Below are 15,841 nucleotides of genomic sequence, written 5' to 3' on the forward strand. Positions count from 1 at the left end.
TATTATGACGATTTGCAACTGAAATTCTTTTATTTGAATTACGTTTCTTAGCAGCAATTGGGCAGGCTTGGCTTAGGAATTCATTTGTGGTGCGAATGTGAATCGAATGCAAATTTGTTCAAATTGTTATATTTGGTAAATTTTTATTGAAATTTCTTTCTTTTTTTCTTTTGGTCTAGCCTGACCCAAAAGCGAACCAGACGAGACACAACCCAAAGCGAAATGCAAACTGAGGCGCACGAATTGGGCGAAGAGCGCGCGAACCCCACAAAGAAGCAAAAACTGAGTGCCAGCGCCAGAGAGAGGGAGAGAGAGAGAGAGCAAGAGAGGGAGAGAGATTGTTTAATAGAGAGAGAGAGCAAGAGAGAGTATGTGTGTACTGAGCAAGTGAGTGCCAAGTGCTGTGTTTCTGTATCTTGTGGCTGGCAAGCGGCAAGAAGCAGACGAAGCGGCATTTGACAACCAGCCGTCGCGCCGTTGTAGCAGCGGCTGCGGCTGCGGCTGCGGCAGCGACTGCTAGACGATGAAGAAGAAGCAGAGGCAGAAACAAACAGAAACAGAAACAGAAGCAGAAGCAGAATGTCCGCTGGCAACATTCGCGTTTACTACACACGTTGCGTCACGCGCCAACACAGAAACGAATACGAGCACACACACACGCACACAGGCGCACACTTAGTTACACGCGCGCCCTCTCTGCATATGACAGATACATTCAGCCAGAGCCCGACAGGCACGAATTCGGACGTGGATGTGGCGCAAAAAGGCCGGCTGCTAACCGGCCATATGCGCTTACTCTCGCTCACGGTCTGCCTCTGGCGAGGGCTCTGTGGCTCTCCCGCTCTCTTGCTCTCCCTGGCGGTTTCTTTGGTGCGTGTACCTTTTGATAAGGCATTCGTTCTCTCGCGCTCTCTTTGGCTCTTTGGCAGCGTGTATCCATGGGATATGTGAATTTTTGTTGCTATTCCGAGGGTTGTTGCCTATATTCTCTTTTTTTTTTATTGTTGCACGTAAATGCCGCAAAATAAATACGAGTGGCACAGCGCTAAGCGTAGTAAGCGTGCTTAACAGCAACAACAACAACAACAACTGCACATACAGCTACACTTGAGCGTAGTCACATATGTACACAGATACACATACACACATATACATATATCTAAGATACATACTCCAGTTGGCATTATGTCATCCAAGTTGAGAGAGGCCTGGCGCTTATAGTTGTTCTTTGTTGTTATTAGTAGTAGTTGCGGTTGTTGTTGTTGTTGTTGTTTTTATTTGGCATTGTATTTTTGTGTTCAATTTGTTGCCAAGCCACCCCTTTTTAGTCGCACAGGACATGGCTCAGTGACTAAATGTATAGACAGACAGACATACTTACATAAATATATTTACATGTACATAAGTATATACACATATATAGGCGGATATTTGTTGGTCCTGTGTTTGCCCTTTCGTTCGACTGGGCCGCACCTCGCTCGAAGGTGTGCGGATATGAGCCGGAAATGATGTTACCCCATTCAGTTAGTGTATGTATACATGTGTGTGTGTGTGCGTGCTTTTGGCCCAGCACAACTACAACAAAATTGCAAAGTTATTAACAGTTCAATGTGGCGAATCGACCATGAAATTGGCTAACAACGAAATTCCGGCAACGGATTAACAGTTACAAATGTGAGAAGATTGGACTTTAGATAAGAGCTAAAGAGAAGTTTTCGTATGGCTAAAACTAATTTAAGGAAGCTTAAGTTTCTCTAGAAATAAGTTATTCCATGATTACAGTCTGTTCTGGCAATGAAAGCTTTAAGTCTTGGTCAAAATTTGACCACGCTTAAGACTTGACTTAAAAGCATTCATAGTAAAACTCATAGAGAGACAATACTATCAAGGTTTTCATGAGCTTTTCTTTGAAATCTAAAAAAGTTTCGAAAAAAAAAACTTAATTTTGGCTGATGCCACAAAGAGTTCTTATCTAGGTAAAGGAATTTTCTGTAATATTTTATTTTGTATTGTCAAATATTAAAATGTGTGATTTTAGCAAGTGAAGAATTAGTTAGCAATAGCTAAGGAATCGCCTTATGAACAATGATAATAATTATAGCTCCCTATACATACATGGTATACATCGTGTTTTACTTTGCCATTTCTTCGTCTGTTTCTGTTATTTCAATTATTATTAATTCCCGAAAAACTGAGTCAAAAGTAAGTCATATTGATTTATCATACAATGCTCACTTCGTTTATGGCATTATTATAGACTTTTATGAACTGTAAGTGACAATCGTAAACTGTTGTTCGTCTTAGCCAGCACACACTGCGTCGAGTTAACAGTGCCATAAATCTGGGCAAACAGCTGCAGTTGACTGAAAACGGTTATTAACTGGCAAACTAATTAGCTCATTAGCTGCAAGGCTCATGTCAACTGGCTGACTCTTGGCATACAAATACAATATTTACGACAGCTGATAGCTGCAGCCAGCCAGCCCTAGGCACATCACTGCATTTGAATTGAGACTATTTTCAATATTGGCCAATAGATAAACACGCACACATACACACGCATAATAATATTAATAATAATAGTAATAATCATAAATAAATTAACTTATATTTAAAATACATTGCGCATGCGCAAATGCTCTTTGTTTCTGCTTGCGAAATGGCATTAGAGAGGCGGGCCTATAAACTTGGCTTTTGACTGTTGGCCAAAATTCTTTGGCTTTGGCTTTACAATGTCAAAACTGAACGTGTCAAGCGCGTAACCAAAATGCTGTTTTTGTTGTTGTTGTTGCTGTTGTTGCTATTGTTTGATTTTGTGTCATCATCAACATGGCATAAACGCTAACGGTTTATGTTAGCCACACACACGCATACGCACACGCACAACATTTACATCTCACCTTGGGCGCACAGGCATGCAACTGTGTGTGTGTGTATATGTGTGTGTTTGTGTTAAAGAAATTGGCCGAGTATTTGTTGTAGTTGTTGCTGCTGCTGTTGCTGTGCCGGCGCATATAAATCGATTAATAAGTTTCGTAAATGAAATGCCATTATCAGCGCTGGCAGCGACGCCGACAGTGGCCGCTCAGCCAGCGTTGCGACGCTGCACGCCGCGGCGTTGCCTAAACAACCAAACGGGAATTTGCAGCCGCTGGCTGCGCAACAACTTCGCCAGGCGCAATTAAAAAAAAAATGACCAAGAAACGCGCTGCTCTCTTTTATTATTAAATACCCGATCATTTAATTAAAGACACTGCATTGCACAATTCAACCCGCCCACTCTTGTCACTCGCTGGCAGCGTGGGCGTTAGTTAGTGGAGCCCGTTAAAGTTTAGTCCAAGTCAACTGGAAGTTGAGTCGCTGCTAGCTCTAATGAGGCATGGGTTGAACTGCTTCTACCTAGGCCAATGTCTTCAGAGCCAGCCTCTGGCCATGTGCCCATCCATTTAAGCCATAAATTCGCTCTGCATTCTGCGCATGCGCCACGGCCAGGCCAACTAATTGAGTCAAGGGCGGGCGACGCTGCGCTGCTACGCTGCTCAACGTGTTGACAATAAAACATGACATACATAACAACAACAACAACAACAAGTACAAAACCGACACGTACTTTGTTTGTTGTACACCCAAAATGTGCCCATGTGGGGCGTGGCAGGTGACAGAGGCCAGCAATTGACTTTGCTTTTGGCAAAAGCCAATAACTGATGTAAAAAAAACAAAAACAAAATCTATGTCAACATCGAACAATTCAAAATTTTATGTAAACCCACGACGAAATGAATTTTCGATTTTTCGAATTTTCGTTTTTTTTTTCATATTGAATTCAAATGTTTGCGGAAATGTTGTAATAGGCCTGGCCAGCAGCCCCATTGTTGTCATCTTGCTCGCGTTCAGTTTGACTGCATTCTCAAGCGGTGCTCAAATAGTGAAAATGCGAGCTGTCGCTGAAAATCTCTCTTTGAAAGCCTAATTAGAGATTTAAGCTCTGACAAGCGCTTTCTATCGCTTGGGAAATGAGCACTTAAATTTTTTTCAGTGTATTATATATAACAGCTCTACTGTCTAAGTTTTTAAAATTGCCCACAAACTAAATAATCAGAAATTAAAATTTGTTATCAAATACTTTCTAAAATATAGCCTCAATTGTTTTAAGTGTATTATATATATGATATGAGTATTAGTATAATATTGTAGAAAGTCCTTAAGGCCTTGAAGTCTTTACAAGATATTACATATGTATGTATCTGATATTTCGGTTTGATAAAGTTCATAAATAATTGAAAATTTATTGAAGAAGCTAGAAACTGTGTCTGAGCAATTCAGTGATTTCTAGATACGACTTGAAAAAGGATAATGAAATATTCAAGTTTTTGGCAGTCAGTTGAAATCAAGTTACAAAATGTTACGGCCAAAGCAAAACATTGCAACATCTCAAACTCACAGACAGTAAACTTTATCTTTTTGAATGACAAAAGAGAATTCCGAGGCAGCAGCCAATTGAAATGCGTCTCATTAAGAGACTGATGGCTGGACTGGAGCTGGGGCTAGGCCTGGGGCTGGGGCTGGGGCTGTTGCAGTTCTCTCTGGGCTGGTGATTGTGATTGCGATTGTGTGACCGCCACGATGACAAACGACTATAAATTGAATTATGTATGCAGCACAGCTGTAAACAAAGCCAAAGACAAAAGCCAACGTACACATAAAACAAACGAAATCTATTTAAATTAAAATCCGAAGCCTGGTTTTGGGGCTTTGATCTGGGGCACGGCCCGCTGCTGGCAGTGGCAGTGGCTAACGCGGCCCGTGTCCGGTGCTGGGGCAATTGCAGTTGCACAACGGCTGGACAAAGACGCCTTTCGAAAAATTGAAGGCGCAGAGTTGGCTAATGTGTGGTAATGATAATGATTAAGCTTGGCAAACAGACCAAATATTATTAGTGAGCTTTGAAAGTGCTGAAAGGCCAGCGCGCAGCTTTCTCAATGCTCATTAAAAGTACGAGAGGGTCACAACGCTCCCACCGAACTGAAAATGTGTAGCTGCCGACTGTCAAGTTAGAGCCATTTAAAATCTCCCAAGCGATCTAGCCAAAACGGGTTCTAAGTTTGTCAGCTTCAAGTTGACGAGCTGTGAGCGTGAAATTTGGCCAAAAGTCTGCGATCGCCAAATGATAATAAGAAACACAATGAGCTTCTAGCGGCCATCAACAACACTATATATAACTGGTATATATACATACATATACATACACATACATATATATTTAACAGACACGCCCAAAACTAATCCAGCTGTTTGTCCAATTGGCGGACATCGACTGCAAACATCGAAAAAGTCGCGTCCGAACACACATTGTATATAAAAGGCGCTCAAGCGTTACGATTTCGCAATTGCCAAGCAAACAGAATCGCATAGATCTATAAAAAAATTTAATTTATATATTTTCAGCACTCAAGTCGAGGCTTGGTAGACAGAAAATATGCGATTCGAACTCATGTCTAACAATGGGTTCTTAACATAACCTTAACAATTTTATAGTCTATTTATTTAAGAAAGAATTTAAGTTCCCCTTCAAATAATTCTTAAAGTGGACACAAAAAATATCGATTTCTAGCCATCTTGCTATCGTAATCCATATACATAAACTTTTTCTTTTTCATCTAGCTTAATACATTGATCTATACATTTTTTTGGTACTAAAAAATCGATAAATATCGATATGCAATTCGTGTCTTGAAAATAGTTTTAAACGTTTCTATCAGAAGGTACTTAACTCGATACATTATATCAAAACAAATCATATCTCCTAAATAATAGTTTTTACGTTTCTATCTGAAGGTACTTAACTTTCTGAACGTAAATGTGAAATAAGCCTCTGAAAGCTTTTAATAAAAGTGCCTTGGAATTAACGCAAAATCGATAAATATCGACATTTATTAATTAGCGATAGCCACTTATGTGTGGCATCTACTAGTCGAGCACTCTTGATTAAATCATTTAAGTTTAATAATTTTTTCTTTGCGTGAGAATATAATTGAAAGTAAATGCTAAGGTCTTGGCCACACAAGGAGCGTTTTTTTTTTAGTTTATTTACCTGAGCAAAAGATAAACAAAATTCTATTTGAAAACGCGCACAACGTACTTGGCATATTTTCATTTTTTAAAAACACTTCAATTTATCTTTAGTATCGTGTGCCGCGTATAGAACAGATCAGCCGAGATTATATGTACATATTTGCATAATGTAGTGGACCTTCGACTTAAGTATTGGCCGACATATTGCTTTTTCGACTGACTTTTCGCCACAGATCGCACGGTCATCCGAAATGCCCTAAGGTACAGTACAGTACAATGCCTGAACTTTTGAACGTTGCCAGTTGATAATTATATTACTTAAAATCGTATACAGCAAGGGCGCTAATTGGCTGGATTGCTAATTAGTGCGGGCGTTAGAGGTCCCGACCAGAATGGAGAAATTTTCAAAGTTAATGATTAGGTGGGCAATTATCAAATATCGAAGGGAGAGTGCAATTTGGAATGTCCGAAGTGTTGGGCAAATTACATGGCAAATATTTAACATTTCCGATAATTTCGCAACCGATATTTATTTTGTAATTAAGGGGGAAACACTTTGAGACTTGCATAATACAAATCTTTGCAGGAATAGATTAGTTCCAGTAGATAAATATTACTAGTTAGGTAACTTTCTAAACGTGTCAATAATCATGAATTTACAAAGTAATATATAGTTGCAAGTTATCGTTATGTAATGAGTAGACAATTCTCGATATGCCTATTATATATTATGTTAATTGCTATTAGCATACGACTAGAGTCTGCATCAGTTCTAGTATATTCCATGTGCCCATTTCATGTTAATTGAATTACGTAGCAAAAGGAATGGGCAAATTGAAGGCTTAATGCTGCATGTTTGTTTGTCTGTTTTTTTTTTTTGCGTACCTGTTAAGCTGTTGAAGGCTTAAGGCCAAGTTAATGCTCAACAGGCAGCATCCATTTCCATCTCAAGGCAACTGCTAATAAGTTACTAATCCGTGCGCAAAGTCTCTCACAAGTTCCATCAAATTGCAATACACGCATTTAATACTTTGTTGTCTCCATAAACCACAACAGCCACAACAGACAGCAAGACAATGTCAAGCTGAACAAGAAGAAGTAGAAGGGGCTGAGCTGAATTGCTCAGAAAATGTAGTTTTCAATTGTTGCTGTTTTTTGACAGCTCAATCAACGTCTGTGGCTGTGGTCTCTCAATGCCAAACTTCTCTAAAAGAAACAGAGAAGTTTCCTTTTGTTTTCAAGTATTTTTTGTTTGTTTCAGTTGACATTATAGCATCTTCAATGTAGGCGCTCATAAACAAAGTGTTCATTAAAAAACAAGTAACGCACAGGTACTTAACAAAAAATGGTAATGAATTCATTTTTAATCATTTTAGCACTAATGCCTGACCTTTCTATATTTTATAAGTCAAATTTCGGATTATTTGAGAAATTCTCTGAATTTGCACAGAATTTGGTTATAATATAAACAAAGTGTGTAAGCTGTGCAGTGCGAACCAGTAATGTGATTCGGGACTTTTCGATTAGGAAATACCTTGAATTCTGGTGGGACCTGTTCAATTCTAAAAATTAAATCAAATGTACTGTTATTACCGCTATGAATTGTAAACAACAAAAACCAGATCGCCTCCTACAGCGTAAGGCATACGAGATTTCCAGCTTTCGTAGCATTCGATATCGTTACGTTCGCCGTAAAAGCGAGCAAGGTTAATCGATCCTGATAAAGTAAATATGTGTATATTCATGTGAATACTTTTTGGAGTCCACTTTTTAACAATTACATAAATTTGTTCCTGAATTCCCATTTTCATTGGATTAAAATGGCCTTATAATGATAGTAAATGATTATTTTGGAATATATATGCTATAGTGACTTGACTTTGACTTTGAAACTGTCTTTATAATATTCGATACATTATATCAAAACATATCATATCTCCTAAATATAAGTTTTTAAAAAAATATCTGTAAAAAATATGTAGTTTAACAACATATGTAATTTCACATCAAAGCATATATACGTACACATGTATATGTTAGAAAAAATATTTCTCGAACTATTCTAGTATATTATATCATATCATACTAGTATTTAGTATGGTGATATAATTATTATAGTATATTAGAATCCAGTATATTATATCATATTATATCGGAATCATATCTCATTAATAATATACTTGCCTTTTAGTAGACGTAATTTCAAAACCAACCTTTATAGCTATTAATTTATTGCTTTTAATTCAGGTCCCATAAGCACTCGATCACTTAATAATTGAAAAGAGTGTGAAAGCACTACATTAACTTCTATATAAGCTGACAGTATAATCGAGTATTGCCAAATCTTATTATTTTTTAATTGAACTCATTCTTTTTGGTCTAATTTATTTATTGCTCGGTTAATGTATATGCGCAAATAAAACGCAAGCAAAATCTGAGTGCAATCTGAATCTGAAACCTAAAGTTTATTTATACGATTTTTGAATCGAGCAAATGAAATGGTAAACAAATGGCAAGCCGTTTAGAATTGTGTATATTCTTGAAAACCATTTCATTTATATCATTCATTTGCCAGTAATTTATTACTACTAATTTATTATTACTAATTGAAGACCAAACATGTTAAGCTGAACTTAACCAGTTAATTATAGATCAAATATATAGAACTATATTATATAGCTTAATTAGAAAATGTTTTTGACGTCAGTTTCTTTTTAAGTCATTCGAATTCATTAAACTCTAATATTAATGAGGCACATGAAGTAGACACATGTATATAATGCAATCAGCACACTCTACTCAATTAACATTTTTAGTCAATTTATATTAATTTTTGTAAATTAAAAAATTGGTTTTGAAAGGGTAATAAATTAATCATTTTATATTGTTATAAATTTTAAAAGAATCAGGTATTCAATTATCTCTTCACAAATGCAACAATCCTGGTAATCACCGGAATTATTATTTAGAAATTTTATATAAATGTATTTTGAGGATCTAAACTCTATATAGAATATATTATTATTAAGCAAGTTGAAAATTTTTAATGAATTCAGACAACTATTATTGATTAACCGATTGAGTCATGAGAGTTTAATAAAAACTACGTAGAGTTAAATAAAGGAAATAATACTATAAAACCAGTTGAACATGAAACGATTATCATATAGACTGACTAGTCATTTGCGAGCATTTAAAAACCTTAAACGTGCTTAAACACTGCCGTAATCAACTGTTAAGTTGTTAATTTCAACTTAAGCTGCAAAATTACAACTTGCAAATGTTGCAAAAAAACAAAAAAAAACAAAAAAAAAAACAAAAAAAGCGCACTAATCATGTCAGAGGTTAACAAACATTTGTTGGCCCAACCACAAAAAAAAGAGCGACAGCCAAGTGAATAATGCGTCTGACTGCCGCAAGTCAAGCTGAGTAAAATATGTGCAAGTACAGTGCATACCCGCTATAGCGATCAGCGTGACGTTTACCTTGAAAATAGACGAGTATAAACGTATCTAAACTGTGATTGTTCATCAAGCGAGCTTTCACTGTAGCTCTGCGTGTGCACATATAGTCTCACATGTAATTTATATTGAATTTATCGCAACAATTTTGAAATCAATTTGAAGCATTTCTTTTATCGCTGTTGTTGCTGACATTGTTTATTGCCATTGTTGTTGTTGTTAGCGGTTACTATTGTTGTAATTGAGTGGCTCGCTCAGCGCACTAATTACCTTCAATTGATGCTTAATAAGTGAGCATGTCTCCATTTGTATCTTTCACCCATGTACAAATCTGCAAAACTAAACTAAACTAACTGAAAATGCCAAATGATAATTTAGTTAATGGAAAAATTAAAAAATCAAGGATGCATTTTTAAGTCGAGTGCCACCAACTGCATAATACTTATTCAGAGTCCGAAAAAAATTGAATAATTTATGGTTTGTTTTCAAATTGTATAGCTCTGGGCCCAAAAATTTTAAAGATGTAGTAATTTACCATAGCGCATTTAAATATTATCATTATATTATTGCTGTAATCTGAAAGAATTCCAAATTAGCCACGCTCTTAAGGAACTGATCATATTATTTAATACAATAGCGGATCAACAAAACTGGCGAGCCAAATTGCGATAATCCAGAGTCTAAAGTAGTGGAAGATACAGTTTTATACAATTTGACACGCTGTTAAATGGGCATAGTTATAGATAGATAGAAAATTTACCAAAAAACTACACCCCTAATTGGCGCTTTATAAAAATTCTTCTTAATCCGAATTTCAAATATGTAGCTTCAAACCAATATACCCCTGTTTCACTACCTTAACTAGATAGTTAATCTATCAAGACAACTCTCCCACGAGGCCTGTTTATAAAGTCAGCTCATCGCGTCGTAGTCTAGCATTAAAAACATTGCATTAACTTAGAACTTCTGGTAATATCTGTCAGTTGATACGATTTAATGCTGCGGGATCTTTTATTATGCGCAACACGTAGGCGGAGGCAGATAAAACTCTGTTAATTGTTTTCATTAGTCATAAAAGAAAACAGGAACTGTCACAGTTACAAACGCAGTCACAGTCACAGTGACTGGGTTGGCAAATGAAATTTGCACATATTTACAAATCATACAACGATTGCAAGATTTACTACCATATCATCATGACAGCCAGGTTCTTCACGTACTTTTGCACAGTTCATCAGAGGCGGCAGGAGACAACAGTTGATCATTAGACAACATTTGGAATTTGTATTCTAATGAAATGTTTAATGACTCATTTATTAACTACGCACATTTTACAGTTTGACAGTCATGCGATTTGATTTGATTTCAGTTACGTTTGAGTGCGGAATTCATGTATAATTTTTGTATTTTATACATGTTTTTTACACTTTTGTACAGATGACAATCTCTAACGTTTTCTCATATGTATATGCGTGTATGTGTGTATGTATAATAATAAGTTTTGGCACGTTTAGCTTAAACATTCTCTTTTGCCCAAGATCTCAGTCTGCAGCAATCTTTTGATCACTTATGAATGCCCAAAATCACAGTTGGCTGTCAATGTCAGTGCGTTGTTGTGTTTATAAATTAGCATGCCAGGCGAGAGAGGGCACCCGGCCACGCCCGCGCCCTGCAACTGCGCGGATCCTGTTCTAGACAACACGTGCGTTTGAATTATTTATAGAGAGTGATTGAGTGAATGAGTGAGGGTGTCAGTGAGTGAGTGTGCCTGTGTGTGTGCGTGTCTGTGTGTGTGTGTGTGGGTGTGTGAGGTAGTGAGCAAATAAGCCATGTGCAAGTGAAGCACTCGGACCATGGACTGAGTGCTAAACATATTTATGTTTGGGGAATTTTCTCGCCGTGCTAAACAAACCTGCAGAACATTGACCGCTGACTGTTCTCAGAATACACTAACAAAGCTTATACATTAAATTTCCTGTGCAATTTGTAACAGATAGAGTGAAAAACTTAAATGTTTACATGCCCATTATTTTTATGCCTTTCTATCTCTGTTGAGTTTGAAAGTAAATATCACTTTATATATGTGTGTATATAATATTTATATCTCAAAATGAAGGAAGTGCTATAGACATACTCCTTCAAGGCATTTTCCTTAGCTTAACAATTGTATTTATTAATATACATACATAATATACATATCAGACAGATACTTTAGGTAAGAAAAAGTAAGAATTTAATTATATACCCATTCAACTTTTGCCAAATGCCCAAATCAACAAACTTTTCAGACTACCTTCAATTGCTCTACCGTCTGTCTTTTAGAGTATTCATTTTTCAACACCTCGAATCACCATACCTGTTATTTTTTCGTTACTCTGCCGATCGGTCGTGGCGCAAGCTTTAGATCTTCCAGTGACGATCTGTTGTCAGCAGACGGCGCAGCCTACAGGGTAAGCCTGTAAATTCGCATGAAATGTGATCTACGTGCGTGGCATTCGAAGAAGATGGAAAAAGAATCACGCGGCATAGCGTAAATATTTTGCATTTGTAACCATTTGAAAGCGAAAATTTGCCTCGATTCAATTGCCAGCAACAGACTATAATATGCAATTATTAACCAGAAGAGATCTGCCCCTTACGAACTCTCGCGTCGGGGCCTTGTGTTTGTATAAAAAGTTCTGGCGGAAAAATCCCAGGAACCCAGTCGTAAAGACATGCAGCGCATACCTTAACAAGCCATTAAGGATTTTAATCAATTCTGTGCTTAAATTAGCAATACGGAAGTGAACATCGAACTGAAAGTGAATCAGATTGATAGACCGCAGAAAAGGGCTGTGCTAGCCATAAAATATTCTACGATCCTCCCAGCTCCATCATAATAAATGCTTGAAAGTTGTTCCAAAAGTTGTTTAAGACATGGCGATAACAATAACAACTATAACAACAGCCTCCGGCTGCACAACAACAAAAGACATAATGTGACATCGAGCTGGCAGGCAGGCAAGACAGACAGACAGGTAAAGCAACCAGGTAATCAGTTGCCCATCAGTGGCAAAAGTCAAGTCCAAGGTTGTGCATGGAGCCCAGGTTAATTTGTGGCGGGATTTTTTCATTACTGCTTTGTTGTTGTTTTTATTTTTTTTTTGCATTTCATAATGTAAGCAATCTGTTAACGCTGGCCTGTTGGCAATTACAAGAGCTGCTCATATCTCTTAACCCTAGAATGTTGTCGACTCGTAATAATGTTACTGCATGGAATATAATGATCGTGGTAATTTCAACATGCAATCTTAATTTTTAATTACCACTTTTTGTTGTTCTCTTTGTCTTTACGAAGCTTTCAAGAAATACATATATATTACAGTTTAACAGACATTCGAATTGAACTTTCAGTAAAGTACATAAATATACATGTAAGGTTGACATAATGTAATCAACTCGCCATGTCAAGCGGCTGGCATGCAAAAAAGAACATAAGAAATGCATTGCAGCCCTGATTAGCTCGATCAATGTAAACAAAAGTCAGCTGTTGAGCGGCACAGAAAAAAATAAGTACCATGCAAATGGATCATAAAAGAGAAAACAAATACTGCAAACTATACTCAAAAATTGTTGACTGGCACATTCTTTTGCCATAACTCAGATCTGTTTTGCTAACCGAAATTTATATGGGTTAACTTGCAAGTTTAATACTGGCAAAGAAAAAAACTGGTATTTGTTAATTAGAATTGGAAACCTGAATATAATGTACTTTGCTATAATAGTACTGTCTGTACATAACTTATGTAGTTAGTTTATCATTTATCATCAAGTTTGTTTTCGCTACTTTTGCCTGTATGAGTATTAGATTTCTGATTGCTTTATAATATTTGGCAATGCGATATTCGGCACAGTGCTGCCAGCCTGTTCAACAAATCAACAATAACAGTTGCAAAAGAAGTAATAGCACAAAACGTATGTGAGGAAACTTACCAACAATTTCAGTGTTCGCTATTGCCGCCACTGCTGATCGGTGCTGTGCTAGTGTTGGGGTTGCTGCTGCTGCTGTTGCTGCTGCTTCTGGGGGCCGCTGCTCCTGCCTGCAGTCGATTGAAACTGGAACTGAAAAACCGCAAAAACCACAACACAAATAACGCACGGACAAGGTAGAAATAACTATATGCTCATATGTATGGCTGAGTGTGCAAACATACGTAAATGTTTCACAAGAACTTTGTAAAAATCGCAAAATCTTTCGCAATTGGCTAATGAACTGCTAAGCGGGACTGTTGACCGAGCGTCCGAGACGTGCTTAAGCTAAACTTCTGAATCAAACTGAGCAAAAATTGAGCGATTCGGCTGTTAAACGCGCAATGCGACGGACGCCACTGCGCAGTCACTGCGACGGCGACGTCGAGACTTGCGATTTGTGACGCCAGCGCTGGCTGCGCTGCCGAAGCTGCATAGCGGCAACAGCAGCAGCAACAGCTGGCGAGCAGGCGCAGAACTTAAGCCGAAAACTTTTGAAAAGCTTCTGGATGTGGAAACGTACGACACAACAACAACAAAAACAACAGCAAAATGCATAAATGCACAGCGCAAAAAAAACACTGAAAACTTTCCGTAATGCAACTACCAGTTAAGTTAGTTATCCCGCCCCTCACCCAGCCCCAGCGGCCCAGCTCAAGTGCACATGGGACAGTGTAAATACACGCTAATTGCTTTGGCCCAGGGTGCGCTCCTGTTCTCGACCGAACTGGCAACTAAAGTTCAAGTGAACAACAACAGGTGGCGCACAGCGTAACGTTCGTCAAGTGTTTGATCAGACCAATCAACCCAAGCTACGCACTTAACCAGCCAGCAGGTCAGCTTCTAGCGATTATCTAATAGACTTGGAGTATGACGCAGTGTAATGCTGCATTAGCATTAGCATTAGCATTCGCGGCAGCTACTCCACCCGCTCTCGTGCCGCAAATGTTAACTGGGCAAACTGCGGCCAAAGCGACGCGTCGCTTGACAAGTTGCGTCGTCAAGGTCAAATAGGGAGTTAAATATTTGCCAGCTGCCGCCAACAATTACACTTGTGTTTGCCAATAATTAGTATATGAAGTAATCATTAATTTTTATGTTAAGCCAACAAACTAATGTTTTTTATTTTTCTGACAACTTTTACTTAATTCAGCTCCTTCACTCGAGCGGCCAGTCAAGCACGCTAAATAACCTACGCTGTCTACCCACTTACCCATCAGCCCATCCCGATTGCACTTTAGTGCAACGTACATCCCCCGTACAGTCCCCCAGCTAGACGCCACGAGCTGTGAAAACGGCAGCATCGTGGAAATTCAACAATATATGCACATTTCCGATTTTTATTGACTTGATATTGACGTGTTAATCGATTTGTTTGTATTTGCTTATTTACTGCAAGTCATCAAGTCCAGCAAGGCAGCACCCGCACAGGTTAGACAAAGGTGCACTTGATATCACCCACTTGGTGTTGCTTGTCACGCTGCAGGCAATCAAATCATCTTCAAACTTGGGTAATTGTACTTCAAACTTGGCACATTCATAGCTTGACATTTGGGTCCAGTTGAAACGTAGTGTGAATACATTTTTACAATAATAATTGTTTAATGATAGTGTTTTGAATGATAGCTAGGGTATGCTCGACGCATAAAATACCCTGGTCAAATTATACACTAAATTAATTAGTTTGGGGTTTCCCTTCGATTGGCAATTATGTTTAATGCCTAAAACTATGCACTAAAATAATAATTTAATATATAATAATTTTTCAATAATTTATATAACATGGTGATCTACAATATATTATATGTATATGTATAAGCTAATATTAAATATGTAATACCCAAAATATATATACATCATATTCTATAAGGCATCTATAAGATAACAAAAGTTATCCCATTAAAACATACAGAAATTTTGGACAAAATCCAAAGAGCTTTAACAAAATAAATCTATTTGAAATGAGTAAAAAATATCTAGGCAGTCAGTCATAGCTTGACATTAACATCCTACAGCTAACTAAATTCTTGAAATATAATTCAATATAAATACCAATTTTAAGTACTTCAAAGTTCTTAAATCCTTCTCCCCAATCATAATAAAAACGCAATTTTTGTTCATATTTCTTTAATATAAATTAATAAGCTTTTTTCGCATGTTTTCCATAGTTTTTGAACTTGTCAGCTTAAACCACAACTTAACAAAGAAACCAACGCACAGATTAACAGACTGTAGTACAAATAACTTCTAAAACTCGTTTTAAACATTTACAAAACCAAAATACATAGATTAACAAATAT

At 37.3% G+C, this 15,841-nt stretch overlaps 1 protein-coding gene across 4 annotated transcripts in view; it reads right to left on the bottom strand.

The window, feature by feature from the left end:
* LOC6575248 (elongation of very long chain fatty acids protein AAEL008004) overlaps positions 1-14,517 on the bottom strand; it is a 34,194-nt gene extending 19,677 nt beyond the window's left edge. For 2 of the 4 annotated variants that reach the window (XM_015167894.3, XM_002001226.4), the window contains exon 1: positions 13,506-14,517. The gene's annotated coding sequence lies outside the window, so the exon portion shown is untranslated. Of the gene's footprint in view, positions 1-42; positions 227-13,505 lie in introns of those variants that run through there. The other 2 variants (XM_032733683.2, XM_032733686.2) reach the window with 2 other exon arrangements.
* Positions 14,518-15,841: the final 1,324 nt, after the last annotated feature.

The sequence above is a fragment of the Drosophila mojavensis genome, unplaced genomic scaffold, assembly GCF_018153725.1.
Source record: "Drosophila mojavensis isolate 15081-1352.22 unplaced genomic scaffold, ASM1815372v1 contig_231, whole genome shotgun sequence".
In the NCBI taxonomy this organism is placed as follows: domain Eukaryota; kingdom Metazoa; phylum Arthropoda; class Insecta; order Diptera; family Drosophilidae; genus Drosophila; species Drosophila mojavensis.